The following is an 18,470-nucleotide window of genomic DNA, read 5'->3' as shown; positions in this document are numbered from 1 at the left end:
GGAGGGGGAGGTTGCAATGAGCCGAGAATGCGCTACTGCACTCCAGCCTGAGCAACAGAGAGAGAGTCTGTCTCAAAATCAATGAACACATAAATAAATCTAAGCTATTGATTCCTTCAGGTTTCACTTAATGAGCCATGCAAGAGGATCATATTTTAAATGAATTGTAATTTGAGTTATTCACATGGTTTTAAAAACACACTCAGGCCGGGTACGGTGGCTCAAGCCTGTAATCCCAGCACTTTGGGAGGCCGAGGCAGGTGGATCACGAGGTCAAGAGATCGAGACCATCCTGGTCAACATGGTGAAACCCCGTCTCTACTAAAAATACAAAAAAAAAAAAAAATTAGCTGGGCATGGTGGCACGTGTCTGTAATCCCAGCTGCTCAGGAGGCTGAGGCAGGAGAATTGCTTGGACCCAGAAGGCGGAGGTTGCGGTGAGCCGAGATCGCGCCATTGCACTCCAGCCTGGGTAACAAGAGCGAAACTCCGTCTCAGAAAAAAAAAACAACAAAAACCCACACTCTTGTTGCATACAAATAATCTGCATGGGATGTCTCCTTTCGCCTGGATAAGACATAAGCTCTTTACTTTGGAATTAGCAGAAGAATTCTTTGGCACAAGGCAGCGGACGTTCGTTATTACTGAAGTAAAGGCGTCTCAAAGGCCAGCGCTGCAGGTAGGCAGCTCGCAATACCATGAACTGCCCTAGTTAACAGTTTGTATAAAGTAATAGGAAAAACACTAAAATTCAGTAGAAAAATGGGCCCAGCGTGTAAACAGGTAATTCCCAGAAAGTACACAAGTAACTTTAAAAATCATTAAAAATGGTCAGCTGGGCCAAGCATGGTGGCTCTAAGGCCAGCCCTTTGAGAGGCTGAGGTGGGAGGATCACTTGAGCCCAGGAGGTCAACACCAGCAAGCATGGTGAAACCCCGTCTCTACAAAAAATACAAAGATCAACTGGGCATGGTGGTACACACCTGCAGTCCTAGCTACTTGAGAGGCTGAGGCAGAAGAATTGCTTAAGCCTAGGAGCTCAAGGCTGCAGTGAATCATGATTGTGTCACCGAACTCCAGCCTGGGTGACAGAGCGAGACCTTGTCTCAAAAAAACAAAAATGAAATGTAAATAAAATACAAATGGTCAGCCGAAGTGATAATCCAGAAATGCAAGCTAAAACAATATGAAACAGCATTTGGGCATTCTAATTAATGATAATAATGTCTGGGAGAGTAGAATTCGATTTTCATGCACGGTAGGAGGTGGGCAAATCAGCACAAATGTGAAAAGCACTTTGGAAATCCTTAAAATCCATAACCTTTGATCTAGACATTTCCCTTCTAGGAATCTATTTTAAGGAAAGTTTTAAGCAATAGAAAATTTTATATTAATAAAGACCATCAAGTTATTTATAATAGCAAATACAACTGAAGACAGCTTTAGGAAATTGAATAAAGAAGTTACGGTCCTGTATATCTATATAATCAAATATGATGCAGCTCTTTTTTTCCCACCTGGCAACTTTCATTTAAGATGCAGCTGTTTAAAGTGACGCCCTTGAGCCATCTTGCTTTTGACACAAACTCTTTTGAAACTTAGTTCTCCAACTTTCCGACATCGACCTAATACCTAGATTTCCTGTCTATAGGTGTACCGTGATCAGTTCAGACTTTCTCCTGCTGCAGACAAAATTTAGGGTATTTCCAAGGTTTTTCCCTTTAAAACAGCACTCAAGCAAGCATTTCTGTGGATATTCAGATGTACACTAAAGACCAAGAAACATCTTGAAAGACAGCTTCAAAGCAATTCTGGCCTGGGGACCTCGTTGAGAGCAGCTGGGTCCCCACGCCAGTCCCACAAGCCTGCTGAGAGCCACACCCACACAGGGCCTTCCAGAACTGGAAGCAACGTTCACAGCCACGTTCATTATCACAACTCCCAGGACTTCAAATTTGTATCAACATTTTCATGTTTATCTTCCCTAAAGTCTCCACAAACAAATGCAGAAATTGCTCAGGGACAAGCTTATTTGCTCCTGGGAGGAGAAATCCATCCCAGGCGTGTGCAGGCAGGCTTGCCACAGGGGACAAGGAGCAAACACAAGTTTTGTCCAGGAGTAGAGTAACAAACGCCCAGGCCTAGCTGAAGATGCAGAGAACAGACAGCAGACGGGATAATGCAGTGTGGGCCCGGGCGGGACAGCACAGTGACAGCCTCGTAGCCCTGCATGTACTTTTGGTTGGTGTGTTTGTCGTTGGAGCCAATTGCTCTTCTGGACCCTCCACCACTGTCACTAATCCAAACCAGGAGGGCCAAGGAGGGAGGTGACAGTGGTGAGGGAGCAGGCTGGGTTTGGCTGTGTTCTTTTTTTGTTCTGACACAGAGTCTCACTGTGTGCCCAGGCTGGAGTGCAGGGGTGCCATCTCGGCTCACTGCAACCTCTGCCTCCTGGGTTCAAGTGATCCCCCTGTCTCAGCCTCCCAAGTAGCTGGGATTACAGGCACATGCCACCACATCCGGCTAATTTTTTTTTTTTTTTTAAGACTCAGTCTTGCTCTTGTTTGTCAGGCTAGAGTGTAAACGGTGAGATCTCAGCTCACTGAAACTTCCACCTCCTGGCTTCAAGCGATTCTCCTGCCTCAGCCTCCCGAGTAGCTGGGATTACAGGTGTGAGCCAGTGCGCCCGGCCTAATTTTTGTATTTTTTGTAGAGATGGGATTTCACCAACTTGGCCAGGCTGGCCTCCAACTCCTGGCCTCAAGTAATCCATCCACCTTGGCCGCCCAAAGTGCTGGGATTATGGGCATCAGCCACCATGCCCAGCCGGTTTTGTTATGTTCTGTGTTGACAGCGGAACTGATGTTACAACAGGAGCCTGAAGAGGCAACTCTGTTAGTTAGACTCTGGGGGCAAGTAATAACACCAGCTCAGTAAGAGACAGCCTGGAGGCCGGGTGTGGTGGCTCACGCCTGTAATCCAAGCACTTCAGAGGCCAAGGCGGGAGGATCACCTGGGGTCGGGAGTTCAACACCAGCTTGACCAACATGGTGAAACCCCATCTTAAAAAAAAAAAAAGAGAGAGCCTGGAATCTGCTCACCCACCCAGGCTGGAGTGCAATGGCACAATCTCGGCTCACTGCAACCTCTGCCTCCTGGATTCAAGCGATCCTTCTGCCTCAGCCTCCCGAGTAACTGGGATTACAGGCATGTGCCACCACGCCCAGCTAATTTTTGTATTTTTATTAGAGACAGGGTTTCACCATGTTGGCCAGGCTGGTCTTGAACACCTGATCTCAGGTGATTCTCCCACCTCAGTCTCCCAAAGTGCTAGGATTACAGGTGTGAGCCACCACACCTGACTTCAGGATCATGCATTTACATGAAAAGAAATATATAGTATTAGAACTCTGGGACTTTGAGATGCATTAGTTAAGAATTCTAGGGCCGGGCGCGGTGGCTCACGCCTGTAATCCCAGCACTTTGGGAGGCCGAGGCGGGTGGATCACGAGGTCAAGAGATCGAGACCATCCTGGTCAACATGGTGAAATCCCGTCTCTACTAAAAATACAAAAATTAGCTGGGCATGGTGGCGCACGCCTGTAATCCCAGCTACTCGGAAGGCTGAGGCAGGAGAATTGCTTGAACCCAGGAGGCGGAGGTTGCGGTGAGCCGAGATCGCGCCATTTCACTCCAGCCTGGGTAACAAGAGCGAAACTCTGTCTCCAAAAAAAAAAAAAAAGAAAAGAATTCTCAGGTACAGATGAATTGTCTCAGACGCAGAACTCTCACAATGCACTGCTTGGAAGATGCCCGACCCCTTAGCTATCTCCCTCCCACATGCTATTTTCTGAGGGATGACAACACCTGACACAACTAGACCCAGTAGACTAACGTGACCATTTCAGCTCTATCACGCCAGTAGGTATTTGTCACATGTGAGGTTTCCCATCACCCTCTGGGTGCCTTTTTTCAGTTAAATTTCCATGTTATCAACTATGTCGCCCTTACCAAGAAGTGTGAATTCAGGGCCGGGTGCAGTGGCTCACACCTGTAATCCCAGCACTTTGGGAGGCTGAGGCAGGCAGATCACTTGAGGTCAGGAGTTTGACACCAGCCTGGCCAGCATGGCGAAACCCTGTCTCTACTAAAAATACAAACGTTCGCTAGGCATGGTGGCAGGTGCCTGTAATCCCAGCTACTTGGGAGGCTAAGGCAGGAGAATTGCTTGAACCCCGGAGGCAGAGATTGCAGTGAGCCAAGATTGTGCCACTCCACTCCAGCCTGGGCGACAGCAAGACTCCTTCTCAAAAAAAAAAAAAAACAAAAAACGTGTGAACCCAGATTCCTAGCTTCCCAGCTCACACCCCTCAGATGCACCTGTGTAAGCTTTGGCATGGCAGGGACTGGTTGATGGGAGAGGCTCTACTCGAGGACCCCGCTCTGCTGGTGCTGGTGATGGCAGTGACACCTGGCTCCTGGGATCGGCAGCAGTGGCAAGAGTGAGTCCCCGAGGGCGAATGTGGGGTTCAGCTATGCTTGCAGGAAAGTCACGCACCCGGGTTCAGGTCTCAGGAGAGGCTGTGGCTGTGGCTGTGGTGTGGCCTTGAGGGTGGCCGCAGGAAGCTCAGCCTCAACGCCTTTCCTCTGACCCCTCTCGAGGAGGGCTGAGCCTGTGAGTTACCTGAGGTCTTTAGCAAATCCTTTGTGTGTCTGTCTTTTTCTGCTTAAATTAGACATGGTCAATTCTGTTTTGAGTTTTTGGTTTTGTTCACTAAAAATCCTGACCCTTACACATTGGTACCAGGAGTGGTGCCCAGCAACAGACCTTCAGGAAAAGCGGGATCTGAAGTTTATTCTCTGCAAAGAGTGGGTCTGACGACAGAGAGAATGCATTTCGTGTGGAAGGGGGTGCACCCGGGGCAAAAACTGTTACTTCAATAAGGGTTTTGTTGTTACCTGGACTGTCACATCCATTGAAGGCAAGGCTTTGTGGGCAGTGAAAGGCTACAGCCCTGGAATATGATGGAAGCAAGCAGGTTAAACTTGCTGGGTTGTCTGGCTGCTTTTAAATACATTGGAGGTCCTGTAGCTCACGAACATGATGATTAGGTGTTCACGCACATGTGTGGGATGTGCCACCCTCTGACTTTGTTACAATGTTGGCATATCCTGGACCTGATCTTGGAAAAATAAATAAATAAATACACTGGAGGCCAGGTACAGTGGCCCATGCCTGTAATCCCAGCACTTTGGGAAGACAAGGCAGGCAGATCACTTGAGGTCAGCAGTTTGAGACCAGCCTGGCCAACATGGTTAAATTCCATCTCTATTGAAAATATAAAAATTAGTTGGGTGTGGTGGCAGGTGCCTGGAATCCCAGCTACTCGGGTGTCTGAGACAGGAGAATTGCTTGAACCCAGGAGGCGGAGGTTGCAGTGAGCCGAGATCGCACCATTGGACTCCAGGGCACAGAGTGAGACTCTGTCTCAAAAAAAAAAAAAAAAAAAAAAATACAGCCAAGTGCAGTGGTTCGTGCTTGTAATCTCAGCACTTTGGGAGGCTGAGGTGGGGGAATAACCTGAGGTCAGGAGTTCAAGACCAGCCTGACCAACGTGATGAAACCCTGCCTCTACTAAAAATACAAAATTAGCTGGGCATGGTGGCACATGCCTGTAATCCCAACTACTTGAGAGGCTGAGGCAGAAGAATCACTTGAACCCCGGGAGGTGGAGGTTGGAGTGAGCTGAGATCGTGCCATTGCACTCCAGCCTGGGTGACAAGAATGAAACTCTGTCTTAAAAAAAAAATACGGGCCGGGCGTGGTGGCTCAAGCTTGTAATCCCAGCACTTTGGGAGGCTGAGCCGGGTGGATCACAAGGTCAAGAGATTGAGACCATCCAGGTCAACATGGTGAAACCCCGTCTCCACTAAAAATACAAAAATTAGCTGGGCATGGTGGCGCGTGCCTGTAATCCCAGCTACTCAGGAGGCTGAGGCAGGAGAATTGCCTGAACCCAGGAGGAGGAGGTTGCGGTGAGCCGAGATTGCGCCATTGCACTCCAGCCTGGGTGGCAAGAGCGAGAGGAAAGAAGGGAAGGGGGAAGGGAAAGGGTAGGGGTACGGGGAGGGGAAGGGGGAGGAGAGGGGAAGGGGGAGGGAAAAGAAAAGAAAAGAAAGAAAAGCAAACTACCCTGTCCATTATTAGCGTCACCTTCATGGAGCATTTAGTTATGGGAGTTTCCGTCGATGGGGCATCCAAGGTCAGGAGAATGACGGGGGAACAACCCGGAACACTGAGCCAGGAAGCTTCCTGGAGACCCACAGCCGGGATTCCAACTGTAGGCATATGTCACATGTGCCTTCATGACATTACAGTTTCTGGGAAGCATGAAAGGGATGAGAGAGATGAATGCATGACCTCACAGAAGCAAGGGACATTCAGTGGCAGGGGTCAGTTTGGTGAGGATCCAGAGCCACAGAGCAGCCACTAAGAAACCTTCACCGAAGGCCACGCGTGGTGGCTCACGCCTGTAATCCAAGCACTTTGGAGGCCAAGGCGGGCAGATCACCTGAGGTCGGGAGTTCAAGACCAGCCTGACCAACATGGTGAAACCCCGTCTTTTTAAAATAAAAAAAAAAAATTGCTGGGCTCGGTGGCTCAAGCCTGTAATCCCAGCACTTTGGGAGGCCGAGGCGGGTAGATCACGAGGTCAAGAGATCGAGACCATCCTGGTCAACATGGTGAAACCCTGTCTCTACTAAAAATACAAAAAAATTAGCTGGGCATGGTGGCTCGTGCTTTAGTCCCAGCTACTCAGGAGGCTGAGGCAGGAGAATTGCCTGAACCCAGGAGGCGGAGGTTGCGGTGAGCTGAGATCGCGCCATTGCACTCCAGCCTGGATAACAAGAGCAAAACTCCGTCTCAAAAAAATATAAATAAATAAATAAAATAAAATAAAATTAAATTAAATTAAAATTAAAATTAAAAAAAAAAAACAAAAACCTTCACCTTCACCGGAAAAGAGTGGAAACAAAACTCCAGATCCCCGTCCAAGCGACCATACCCTAAAATCGCTGTGGGCTCCCTCAGTACACTTACAGATGACCAGTGACACGAATGTTAATATTTGATGGCCCTAACTTGCACTTCTAAAACTTCTAATGAATCTCACTAGATGCAAGCTGGCAAGCATGCTGGTACAAAAGAGAATCGCAGCTCCTCCCAATGTCTGTGTGCCAGCTCATCTGGGATCCTGCAACGATTTGCTCTAACCGTCTCAGCTCCATAAAGGGGCCAGTAATTAGCATTTGGAAGCTAAGCCACACTTCCCCACTGACTGCCATTTGTGGATTGTTAATTAATTAATTGATTGATTAGCAGCTTGCTCTAGCACTGGCTAGTAAAGTCCCCTTCAAGGAATTCTCCCCAGTTCTCCCCTCTCCCCACCTCCACACACCCTGGTAGAAGGATTTCCATAGCATCCTTCAAAGTAGGGCGATACCTTGGACATTGTTTCTCTAGCTCACATGGCACCCTGCACACAGAAAAGATTTATAGAGTAAATGGGTGGAAGATTGGTGGATAGATTGATAGATATGATCCTGCTGAGCAGACTAGGAAAAAAAAAGATTGATAGATATGAAAACGTATGATATAATTCCTATTTTTCTTTTTTTTTTTACTGGGATGAAGTCTCACTCAGTTGCCCAGGCTGGAGTACAGTGGTGCAATCTTGGCTCACTGCAACCTCCGCCTCCCAGGTTCAAGCAATTCTCCTGCCTCGGCCAGGCAGGAGCCACTGCGTCTGGTTGTCTGTGTTCTTAATAGCCGAGCACATGTATCCATCCTTTTTTTTTTTTTTTTTTTAAGAGATGGGGTTTTACCATGTTGGCGAGGATGGTCTCAATCTCTTGACCTCGTGATCTTCCTGCCTCAGTCTCCCAAAGTGCTGGGATTACAGGTGTGAGCCACTGCGCCCAGCCATGTATACATCCTTTTAATCTTTGTGGGCCTGTTTCCTTATCTTTTTGTTCCTATTTATTTATTTATTTTTTGAGATGGAGTCTTGCTCTGTTGCCCATGCTGGAGTGCAGTGGTGCAATCTCAGGTGACCGTAACCTTCGCCTCCTGGGTTGAAGCAATTCTCCCTGTCTCAGCTTCCTGAGTAGCTGGGATTACAGGTGCATGCCACCATACCTAGCTAATTATGTATATTTTTGGTAGAGATGGGGTTTCATCATGTTGGCCAGGCTGGTCTCAAACTCCTGACCTCATGATCCACCCTCCTCAGCCTCCAAAAGTGCTGGGATTACAGGCGTGAGCCACTGTGCCCGGCCTTCATTTCCTATTTTTCTCTCACATTATGCAATTTTTTTCTAAACTTAGGTCAGAAGAGAATTTAAATATTATCCAACCTAATTTCATTTTAAGGATAAGGAAACAGGCCAGGTGCGCCTGTAGTCCCAGCACTTTGGGTGGCTGAGGTGGGTGGATCACTTGAGGCCAGGAGTTAGAGATCAGCCTGGTCAATAATGGCAAAAATCTGTCTCTCCTAAAAATAAAAAAATAACTAGCCAGGTGTGGTGGCAGGCACCTGTAATCCCAGCTACTCGGGAGGCTGACACAGGAGAATTGCTTGAACCCAGAAGACAACGGTTGCAGTAACCTGAGATTGCACCACTGCACTCCAGCCTGGGCAACAGAGCAAGTCTCCGTCTCAAAAAGGAAAAAATTCCCTCTTTGAGAAGGACGCAGTTGAAGGTTGGCGAGCAGCTCGAATTCGCCTGCTCCTGCTCCTCACTCACCGCTGCTCGCTCTCGCCCAGCAACAAGTCGGTCAGGAGGCCCCACAGCAGCCGTGGCTTTTAAAGATACCAGAAAAACACCCGTGGAGCCAAGGTGGAAATTCACCAAATTCGTATCACTCTAACGAGCCACAAGGTGAAATCCCTGGAGGAGGTGTGAGCCGACTTATCAGAGGAGCAAAGGAAAAGAATCTCGAAGTGAAGGGATAGGTTGGAATGCCCACCAAGACTTTGAGAATCACTGCAAAAAAACTCCTTGTGGTGAAGGTTCCAAGACATGGGATCATTTCCAGAGGAGAATCCATAAGCCACTCATTGACTTGCACCGTCCTTCTGAGATTGCTCAGCAGATGACTCCATCAGTACTGAGCAGTGAGCCAAGATCGTGCCACTGCACTCCAGCCTCAGCAACACAGCAAGACTCCATCTCAACAAATAAAAATAAATAAAGTATCTATCCAAATACGTCTTTTTGAAGATGAGAAAACAATTTTCATTTTTTTTTTTTTTTTTTTTTTTTTCTTTGGAGACAGAGTTTTGCTCTTGTCATCCAGGCTAGAGTGCAATGGTACGATCTGGGTTCACTGCAACCTCTGCCTCCTGGATTCATGCAATTCTCCTGCCTCAGCCTCCCGAGTAGCTGAGATTACAGGTGCACACCACTATGCCTGGCTAATGTTTGTATTTTTAGTAGAAACAGGGTTTTACCATGTTGGCCAGGCTGATCACAAACTCCTGACCTCAGGTGATCCTCCCACCTTGGCCTCCCAAAGTGCTGGGATTACAGGCGTGAGCCACCGCACCTAGCCAAGAAAACAATTTTCAATCCACTCTTTAATCTCAAAATAACTCTAATATACCTTTTCTCTGGATATCATTATTTTTGTCATCTACAATAAATGACCTTGTGTGTCATTAGCAACTAACCAACCTAACATCGCTTAGAATAAATGAAGCCTGTACTGAGAGTTTTCGTCATTCCTGTGTCACCCAGGCTGGAATGCAGTGCTGCAATCTTCTCACTGTAACCTCACATTCCTGGGCTCATGTGATCCTCCCACCTCAAGTCTCCCAAAGTGCCGGGATTTCACTGCGTCCAACCAAAAGATAATTTTAAAGGTAAAATTATAATTGCTGTGCAAATATAAAATGTACTCACGTCAGGGACTTCATTTAGCTGATTATCTAATGAGAGAACGAGTAAAATGTTACAACTGATTCAAAAGAAATTCAAACGACAGGCAATAATGTAAAATGATTTTACAATACATGTAAGATAGGTCTATCCACAGGGCAAAAATAAATTGCATCCCACCAGACACAATTAGTTTGCATTTCTATGGACAAGAATCAATTTTCTACAATTCACAGAGTTGTAGGCGGCCCTAAGACAAAGACAGGCTGAGACAGCTTAGGAGCTGAGCTAGACAGATATACTTTCTCATCTTTTCAGTCCATTCCAGTATTGCAGTTTTTTCCTATGCTAGTAAGAATTCATTCTTGAATTCCACAAATACTGAAGAAATAAATAATAGTAATTCTACACAAACTCTTCCAGAGGATTGAAAATAGGAAGAACCACTTCCCATTCCCTCATTCTATGAGGCAAGCATCACACTGCTATGAAAACAGACAAGGACATCCAAAGAAGACCATTGACCAATATTTCTCACGAACATAGATGCAAAAGCTCTCAGCTGAATACACCAATACGTAAAAAAGATCAGACATCATCACCAAGTGAGGTTTATCCCATAAATGCAAAGTTGGTTTAACATTTGCAGATCAATCAATGTAGTTAACTCTATTCATAGACTCAAAAAACATTATCTCGGCCGGGCGTGGTGGCTCAAGCCTGTAATCCCAGCACTTTGGGAGGCCGAGGCGGGTGGATCACGAGGTCAAAAGATGGAGACCATCGTGGTCAACACGGTGAAACCCCGCCTCTACTAAAAATACAAAAAATTAGCTGGGCATGGTGGCACGTGCCTATAGTCCCAGCTACTCAGGAGGCTGAGGCAGGAGAATTGCCTGAACCCAGGAGGCGGAGGTTGCAGTGAGCCAAGATCACGCCATTGCACTCCAGCCTGGGTAACAAGAGCGAAACTCCGTCTCAAAAAAAAAAAAAAAACAACAAAAAAACAAACTGTTATCTCAATAGACATAGAAAAGGCATTTGACAAAATCCATCATCCATTCCTAAGAAACTCTCAGCAGACTAAGAATAGAAGGGTACTTCCTCAACCTGAAAAAGGGCATCTATGAAAAACACACAACTAACAACATCATACTTCACAGTGAGAGATGAATGCTTTCCCGCTAAGATCAGGAACGAGGCAAGGATATCCACTCTCACCGCTTCTATTCAACAGTGCACTGGATGCTCCAATGGAGCAATAAGGCCTGAAATATAAATACAAATAAAAGGAAGGAAGTCATAAAGGAAAAAGTAAAACTACACTCACAGGTAACATGATCAGCTGTGTGGAAAATCAAATGAATCTACACAAAGGCTAATTAGTAAGAGTGGAGGAGTCAACATCAGTATACAAAAACAACTATTTCTGCATTCAAACAATGATCTATTGAAATTTGATTTTTTTTTTTTTTTTTGAGACAGAATCTCGCTGGAGTGCAGTAGTATAATCTCGGCTCAGTGCAACCTCTGCCTTCTGGGTTCAAGTGATTCTCCTGCCTCAGCCCCCACTAGTAGCTGGGATTACAGGCCATGTGCCTCCATGCCTGGCTAATTTTTATAAAGATGGGGTTTGAGGCAGGGCACGGTGGCTCACGCTTATAATCCCAGTACTTTGGGAGGCCGAGGCGGATGGACCACGAGGTCAACAGATCGAGACCATCCTGGTCTACAGGTGAAACCCTGTCTCTACTAAAAATACAAAAAATTAGCTGGGCGTGGTGGCGTGTGCCTGTAATCCCAGCTACTCAGGAGGCTGAGGCAGGAGAATTGCCTGAACCCAGGAGGCGGAGTTTGCAGTGAGCCGAGATCGCGCCATTGCACTCCAGCCTGGGTAACAAGGGATAAACTCTGTCTCAAAAAATAATAATAATAATAAATAAATAAATATAAAGATGGGGTTTCACCATGTTGGCCAGGCTGGTCTTGAACTCCTGACCTCAGGTGATCCACCCACCTTGGCCTGCCAAAGTGCTGGGATTACAGGCATGGGCCACTGCACCTGGCCCATAAAACTGATTTTTAAGAAAGGCCGTAGGAAAAGCACAAGCTTAGTCTTGAGTAGCAGAGCCTCATTGACTAGCCAGCTCCAGGAGCCAGTCGGAGTTGGTTGCGGACTGGTTCTCAAGTCTTCCCCACGTTTACCCGAGTGAGCTTGTGGTTGCTAGTTGTGCACAAATGGAAGATGCCTTCACACTGCCTTTTGTGACCTTTCCTGTCACCACCCTCTTTGGGCAGAGGCAAACTCTACACACAGTAACTCAGTTTCCATGCAGCCAGTTTTTCTTGCCACCTTTTTTCTTGAGTAAATGCTACCCTCCTTTTACTGGGGCGAAAGCCTTTGTGGTCATCCCTAACTGATGCAATCACCCCTAACTGTTTCTGTCCCATTCTACATCCATGCCATCAGCCTAACGTGAACTGTGCGTCTGCCATATGCCGCCATGCCTCCCCTCCACGCTCTGGCTGTCTAAGCCAGCAAGCCCATGCATTTCCTCTGCAGAAATTGCATCCTAACTGGCTCTTCTGTGTCCACTCAGGCCCTGGCAACCGACTCTATGCACAGCAGCCAGAATGATCCTTCTAAAGCATGAGTCAGGGAATGGCGGTGCCCAGGACAAAACTTTCCAACGACTTGTATTAAATTAAAAAGAAAATTCAAAGTCTTTACCACAGCTTCCCAGCTTATCCCTGCGCTGGCCTTGATTCCCCTTGAATTTGCCTCCCAGCCTTCCCTGTTGCTCCCGAGTCTCTGCTAGCCCTTGAGGAGGTCAAGTCCCCTCCCATCCAAGCGCCTTGCAAATATCTGGGCTTTGCTTGAATGCTCCCTCCTCAGACATGCCTTCCCTCACCACCTCATCTAAAACAGCACCCCCATCACCACCTGCCACCTCTCTTTTTCCTCCTAGCACCCGTCCCCACCTGTTAGATTATACACCTGTCTGCTGATGTACTTGTTACTATCTGTGTACTCCTCTACTCCCATCTTGTTCACTGTTGTACCCCACTACCAAGAACTGGAGCTGGCCATAGTACGTGCTCAGTTCAATATTAGTTGAATGAGTGAATTGTTTTCCCTTTTTTTTTTTTAACATACACTCAAAATTTTATTATGTCTTCATAATAAAAGATGGCACTTAGAACTGGATCCCTTGGGCCTTTCTCTTACAACCACCCAGTTCAAAAGGCTTGCATCTTTTCATAGCCGGCATTCTCTTAGACCTGAAGCTGGGCTCAATGTACTCAAGCCTCTGCACAATCTTCTTTGTAGTTTTAGCCTTGTTCCAGAAAATTGGCTTAGTCAGCCCACCACAGCCACTCTGCTTCCTGTCATAATGCCGCTTTCCCTGGGTAAACAGAGAATCCTCGCCCTTCTTGTACTGTTGCTTTGTGGGGATGGTGTTTGCCACACTTCCTACAGAAAGTCTCGTGGGTTGGCCAAGTGTAGTGGCTGACACCTATAATCCCAGCACTTTGGGAGGCCGAGGTGGGCAGATCACTTGAGGTCACGAGTTTGAGACCAGCCTGGCCAAAATGATGAAACCCCATCTCTACTAAAAATACAAAATTTAGCAGGGTGTGGGGGCGCACACCTGTAATCCCAGCTACTCAGGAGGCTGAGGCAGGAGAATCGCTTGAATCCAGGAGGCAGGAAGTTGCAGTGAGCTGAGATCTCACCACTGCCCTCCAGTGTGGGTGACAGAGCGAGACTCTGTCTCAAAAAACAAGCAAATAAACAAACAAAACAAAATGAGACTTTGTCTCAAAAAAAAAAAAAAAAAAAAAGGTCCTGCAGGTTTTAGGAACCTTCGCCATGTTTGCGGGAGCTCTATTGGCATAGAAGGTAAATTTTTTCTTACTATCAAATGTGAGAGTAGAATGAATTTTTGAGTCCACTTTTATGTTTTCTACCTTTAAATCTCAGTGGATAAAGACTGTCTCGACTTTGGAGTGACCTAGGTGATAAGGTGGATAATGGGAGAATTTCATTTCAAAGGAAAGCATCCAAATGTGGAATGTTGTGGGCAGCGTGTGGGAAGAAGGTTAAGCAAGATGGCAGAGTTGAAGTGAGTGGGCAGAAGAGAATGGAGAGCGAAACTTGGGGAACTTTGAAACTAGGAACTGAGCTTTTCATTCGACTTTAGATGATGCCAGAGAATGTAGCAGTGAGAAGATTTTGATCATTTTGTGGATGTCGTTGCAATTGTATCATTTTCAGCAAGAAAATTTGTTAGGTACTTAATTGGTAGACAGGATTTTCTGGGTAGCTACAAAAAACACGTTAAACTAATACAGTCAGTAGAATAGCAAGATCGAGTGGAACCACTAAATTGAGGGGCAAAGGAATAAAGAAAACTCAATCGAAGCGGCAAAACACAGAAGGCGGGGAAAGCCCAACCATAAAAAGCTAGATAAACGGAGAATATGAGGATATTAAAAATTAGACCGGCCACAGCAAGGATCATTAACGTTTTAAATAGACTAAATTCTATTAAAGTACAAACAATCTCAGATTGCATTAAAAAGTTTTAAGTTTTTTTACAAGACATACATCTAAACAGAAAACATGAAGATATTAAAAATTACAGCAGCCTTATCAAGGAGCATTAAAAATTTAAATAGGCTTCCGCAGGCACTTTCTCACTTAAGAGTTAAAAAAAAAAAATTAAATAGGCTAAATAAAGCAGTTAATTAGACCAAATTCTATTAAAATACAAAGAAACCTACATCGCATTTAAAAAGTTATACTCTTTACATGAAGTACATCCAAAAGAAAAATTTCACAGAAGGGCTGAAAATACAGGATGGACAAAGACAAGGAAAAATAAGGAAAGCAAGATTTGCTTTAGATGTGGCATTAGATGTGGCAAACGCATTAATGGGACTAAAATTAATATTTATATTAATAAAAGATATTAAGATATAATAATTCTTTATGAATTGAGCAGTATAGCTTTAAAATAATAAGGTAAATGCTGTTGGAAATACTAGAATTTAACAAGGCAATGACAAATAGAGACATTAAACACTTTTTTTTTTTTTTTTTTTTTTTGAGACGGAGTTTTGCTCTTGTTACCCAGGCTGGAGTGCAATGGCGCGATCTCGGCTCACTGCAACCTCCGTCTCCTGGGTTCAGGCAATTCTCCTGCCTCAGCCTCCTGAGTAGCTGGGATTACAGGCACGCGCCACCATGCCCAGCTAATTTTTTGTATTTTTAGTAGAGACGGGGTTTCACCATGTTGACCAGGATGGTCTCGATCTCTTGACCTTGTGATCCACCCGCCTCGGCCTCCCAAAGTGCTGGGATTACAGGCTTGAGCCACCGCGCCCGGCCCATTAAACACTTTTAAAAAGTTAAAAGATCGCTCTTGCCCTTAGCGCCATTTTTTTTGGAAACCTCTGCGCCGTGAGAGCCAAGCGGAGGAAGGAGCGAATGCGCAGGCTGAAGCGAAAAGAAGATGAGGCAGAGGTCCACGTAAACCGCTAGCTTGCCGCACCGTGGAGGCCACAGGAGCAGAAACGTGGAATGCCAGACGCTGGGGATGCTGGGACAAGTTGTGGGACTGTACGCTACTGCCTAGAGCTTGTTTCAACGCATCTACAATTTGATCGCCATCTGGTCGCCGATCACCTCTGAGACCCACCTTGCTCATAACCAAAACTGCCCATGTTGGTCCTTTGCCCTGGACCTGTGACATTCTGGACTATTTCTGTGTTTACTTGTGGCTGAGTGTAACGACCATACAATAAATCACTTCTTCCACTGTCTTAGCTAAAGAATTTAAAAAAAAAAAAGTTAAAAGTTAAAAGATCAAGTAAATAAGGAAAAGAAATTGTAAGTTTAATAATAAATTTGAAAATACAGATGATAGTTTGAAACAACTTCGTTTGGAAAACATAAATTGATCAACAATTATAGAAAAAAACTGAAATGTAGTCAGATTTATTCCCCAAAATATTCCAAGCAAATTTCATGTTAAATAGGTACATTCTATCGAAACTTCCAAAAAGTTATAGGTAACATAGTTTTTTTGTTATTCAGCTGCTCCAGAGAATAGGAGGAAAAATGAAAAGAATTTCAATTCATTCTACAAGGTTAGCATAACCTTGATAACAAAATTGGGCAAAGATACACTAAAAAGAAACTTATAAACATTGATTTAAAATGCCAGATAGTATATTAGTAAATCAAATACAGAAATCAATTAACATGTAACATGTAGGGAGACATAAAATCTTCTACCAATGTAATTGGTAGTAAATCTATTACCAATGTAATTGTGAAATCTACTACCAATGTAATTGACTATATTAATAGATAAGCATAGAAGAACAAAATTATTTCAATAGATGCAACAATCAGTCCTGAAAAATTCTTAGTAACCTCAGAATACAAGGGACCAGGCTCAGTGGCTCACGCCTATAATCCCAGCACTTTGGGAGGCCAAGGCAGGTGAATCACCTCAGGTCAGGAGTTCAAGACCAGTCTGACCAAGATGCTGAAATCCCGTCTCTACTAAAAACACAAAAATTAGTTGGGCGTGGTGATGCATGCCTGTAATCCCAGCTACTCAGGAGGCTGAGACAGGAGAATCACTTGAACCCGGGAGGCGGAGGTTGCAGCAAGTCAAGATCATGCCACTGCACTCCAGCCTGGGTGACAGAGGGAGACTCCAGCTCAAAAAAAAAAAAGGAATACAAGGAAACTTTTTCACTTTGAAGTCAACAGCAACAACCACACTTAAAGGTGAAAACACCAAACCAATCTCCTTAAAGTCAAGAATAGGATGAAGATGCTGCGTCACACTACCACGAATCAAATCTTACTGTAGACCCTAGACACTGCAAGAAGATAAGGAGAGCAAAGCAAGTTTATAAAAGGAAGTGACAAACTTATTGCTTACAGATGATATGATTGTTATGTATGAAATCATAACAATCAACTAGCCAGGTGCAGAGGCTCACACCTGCAATCCCAGCACTTTGGGAGCCCAAGTGGGCAGATCACTTGAGCCTAGGAGTTTGAGACCAGCCTGGGCAACACAGTTAGACACTGTCTCAAAAAAAAAAAAAAAAAAAAAAAAATTGCTGGGCATGGTGACGCATGCCTGTAGTCCCAGCTACTTGGAAGGGTGAGGTGGGAGATCACTTGAGCCCAGGAGGTCAAGGCTGCAGTGACCATGATCATGCCACTGCCTTCCAGCCTGGGCCACAGAAAAAAAAAAGAAAAGAAAAAAGAATAACTCAACTAAAAAACTGAAGATTTTTCAGATAAAAAGAGCACAATAGGATAATCAGTTATGAGCAAAACACAAATATTAATAGCACTGGCAGGCTGAGTGCAGTGGCTCAGACCTGTTATCCCAGCACTTTGGGAGAATGAGACTGTCTCAAAAAAATAATAACGGCCGGGCGCGGTGGCTCAAGTCTGTAATCCCAGCACTTTGGGAGGCCGAGGAGGGTGGATCACAAGGTCGAGAGATCGAGACCATCCTGGTCAACATGGTGAAACCCCGTCTCTACTAAAAATACAAAAAATTAGCTGGGCATGGTGGCTCATGCCTGTAATCCCAGCTACTCAGGAGGCTGAGGCAGGAGAATTGCCTGAACCCAGGAAGCGGAGGTTGCGGTGAGCCGAGATCGCGCCATTGCACTCCAGCCTGGATAACAAGAGCGAAACTCCGTCACACACACACACACACACAAATAATAATAATAATAATAATAATAATAATAACAACATTGGCAATTACAATAAATTAGAAAACTTAATGGCAAAAAATAATTTTATTCAATAGCAAAACAAAAGTCCACCACATAAAATATTTAGGACTAAGCATAACAATGAATGTGTTAAGTTTATTTTTCCTGTTACGTTTATTGTCTAAAACTCAGGAACACGAAGAATATCTGAATCAATGGAGCTCTACATTGGTTCCTAGTCAAGAATGCTCATTCTTATGAAGATGTGAATTCTTTCTACATTGATCCATAAATTCAATGCAATTTTAAGATGAAATCTGACTCATTTAAAATTGTACCTTTATAAGTTGATTTAAAAGTTTATTTGGGGCCGGGAGCGGTGGCTCAAGCCTGTAATCCCAGCACTTTGGGAGGCCAAGGCGGGTGGATCACGAGGTCAAGAGATCGAGACCATCCTGGTCAACATGGTGAAACCCCGTCTCTACTAGAAATACAAAAAATTAGCTGGGCATGGTGGCGCGTGCCTATAATCCCAGCTACTCAGGAGGCTGAGGCAGGAGAATTGCCTGAACCCAGGAGGCGGAGGCTGCGGTGAGCCGAGATCGTGCCATTGCACTCCAGCCTGGGTAACAAGAGCGAAAACTCCGTCTCTTAAAAAAAAAAAAAAAAAGTTTATTTGGAGGCTGGCTGAGGCAGGCTGATCACGAGGTCAGGAGTTCAAGACCAGCCTGGCCAACATGGTGGGACCCCGTCTCTACTAAAAA

At 45.2% G+C, this 18,470-nt stretch overlaps 1 non-coding gene across 1 annotated transcript; it reads left to right on the top strand.

Moving 5' to 3' along the window:
• Positions 1-5,083: 5,083 nt before the first annotated feature.
• LOC120365518 (small nucleolar RNA U13) lies at positions 5,084-5,184 on the top strand. Its single transcript, XR_005580439.2, has one exon. It is a non-coding gene; the product is annotated as a small nucleolar RNA U13 (small nucleolar RNA).
• The last annotated feature ends 13,286 nt before the right edge of the window (positions 5,185-18,470 follow it).

Source organism: Saimiri boliviensis, chromosome 10, assembly GCF_048565385.1.
Source record: "Saimiri boliviensis isolate mSaiBol1 chromosome 10, mSaiBol1.pri, whole genome shotgun sequence".
NCBI classification, from domain to species: Eukaryota; Metazoa; Chordata; class Mammalia; order Primates; family Cebidae; genus Saimiri; species Saimiri boliviensis.
The sequence above is the reverse complement of the archived record's forward strand: the minus strand, read 5'-3'. Positions and strand labels throughout refer to the sequence as shown.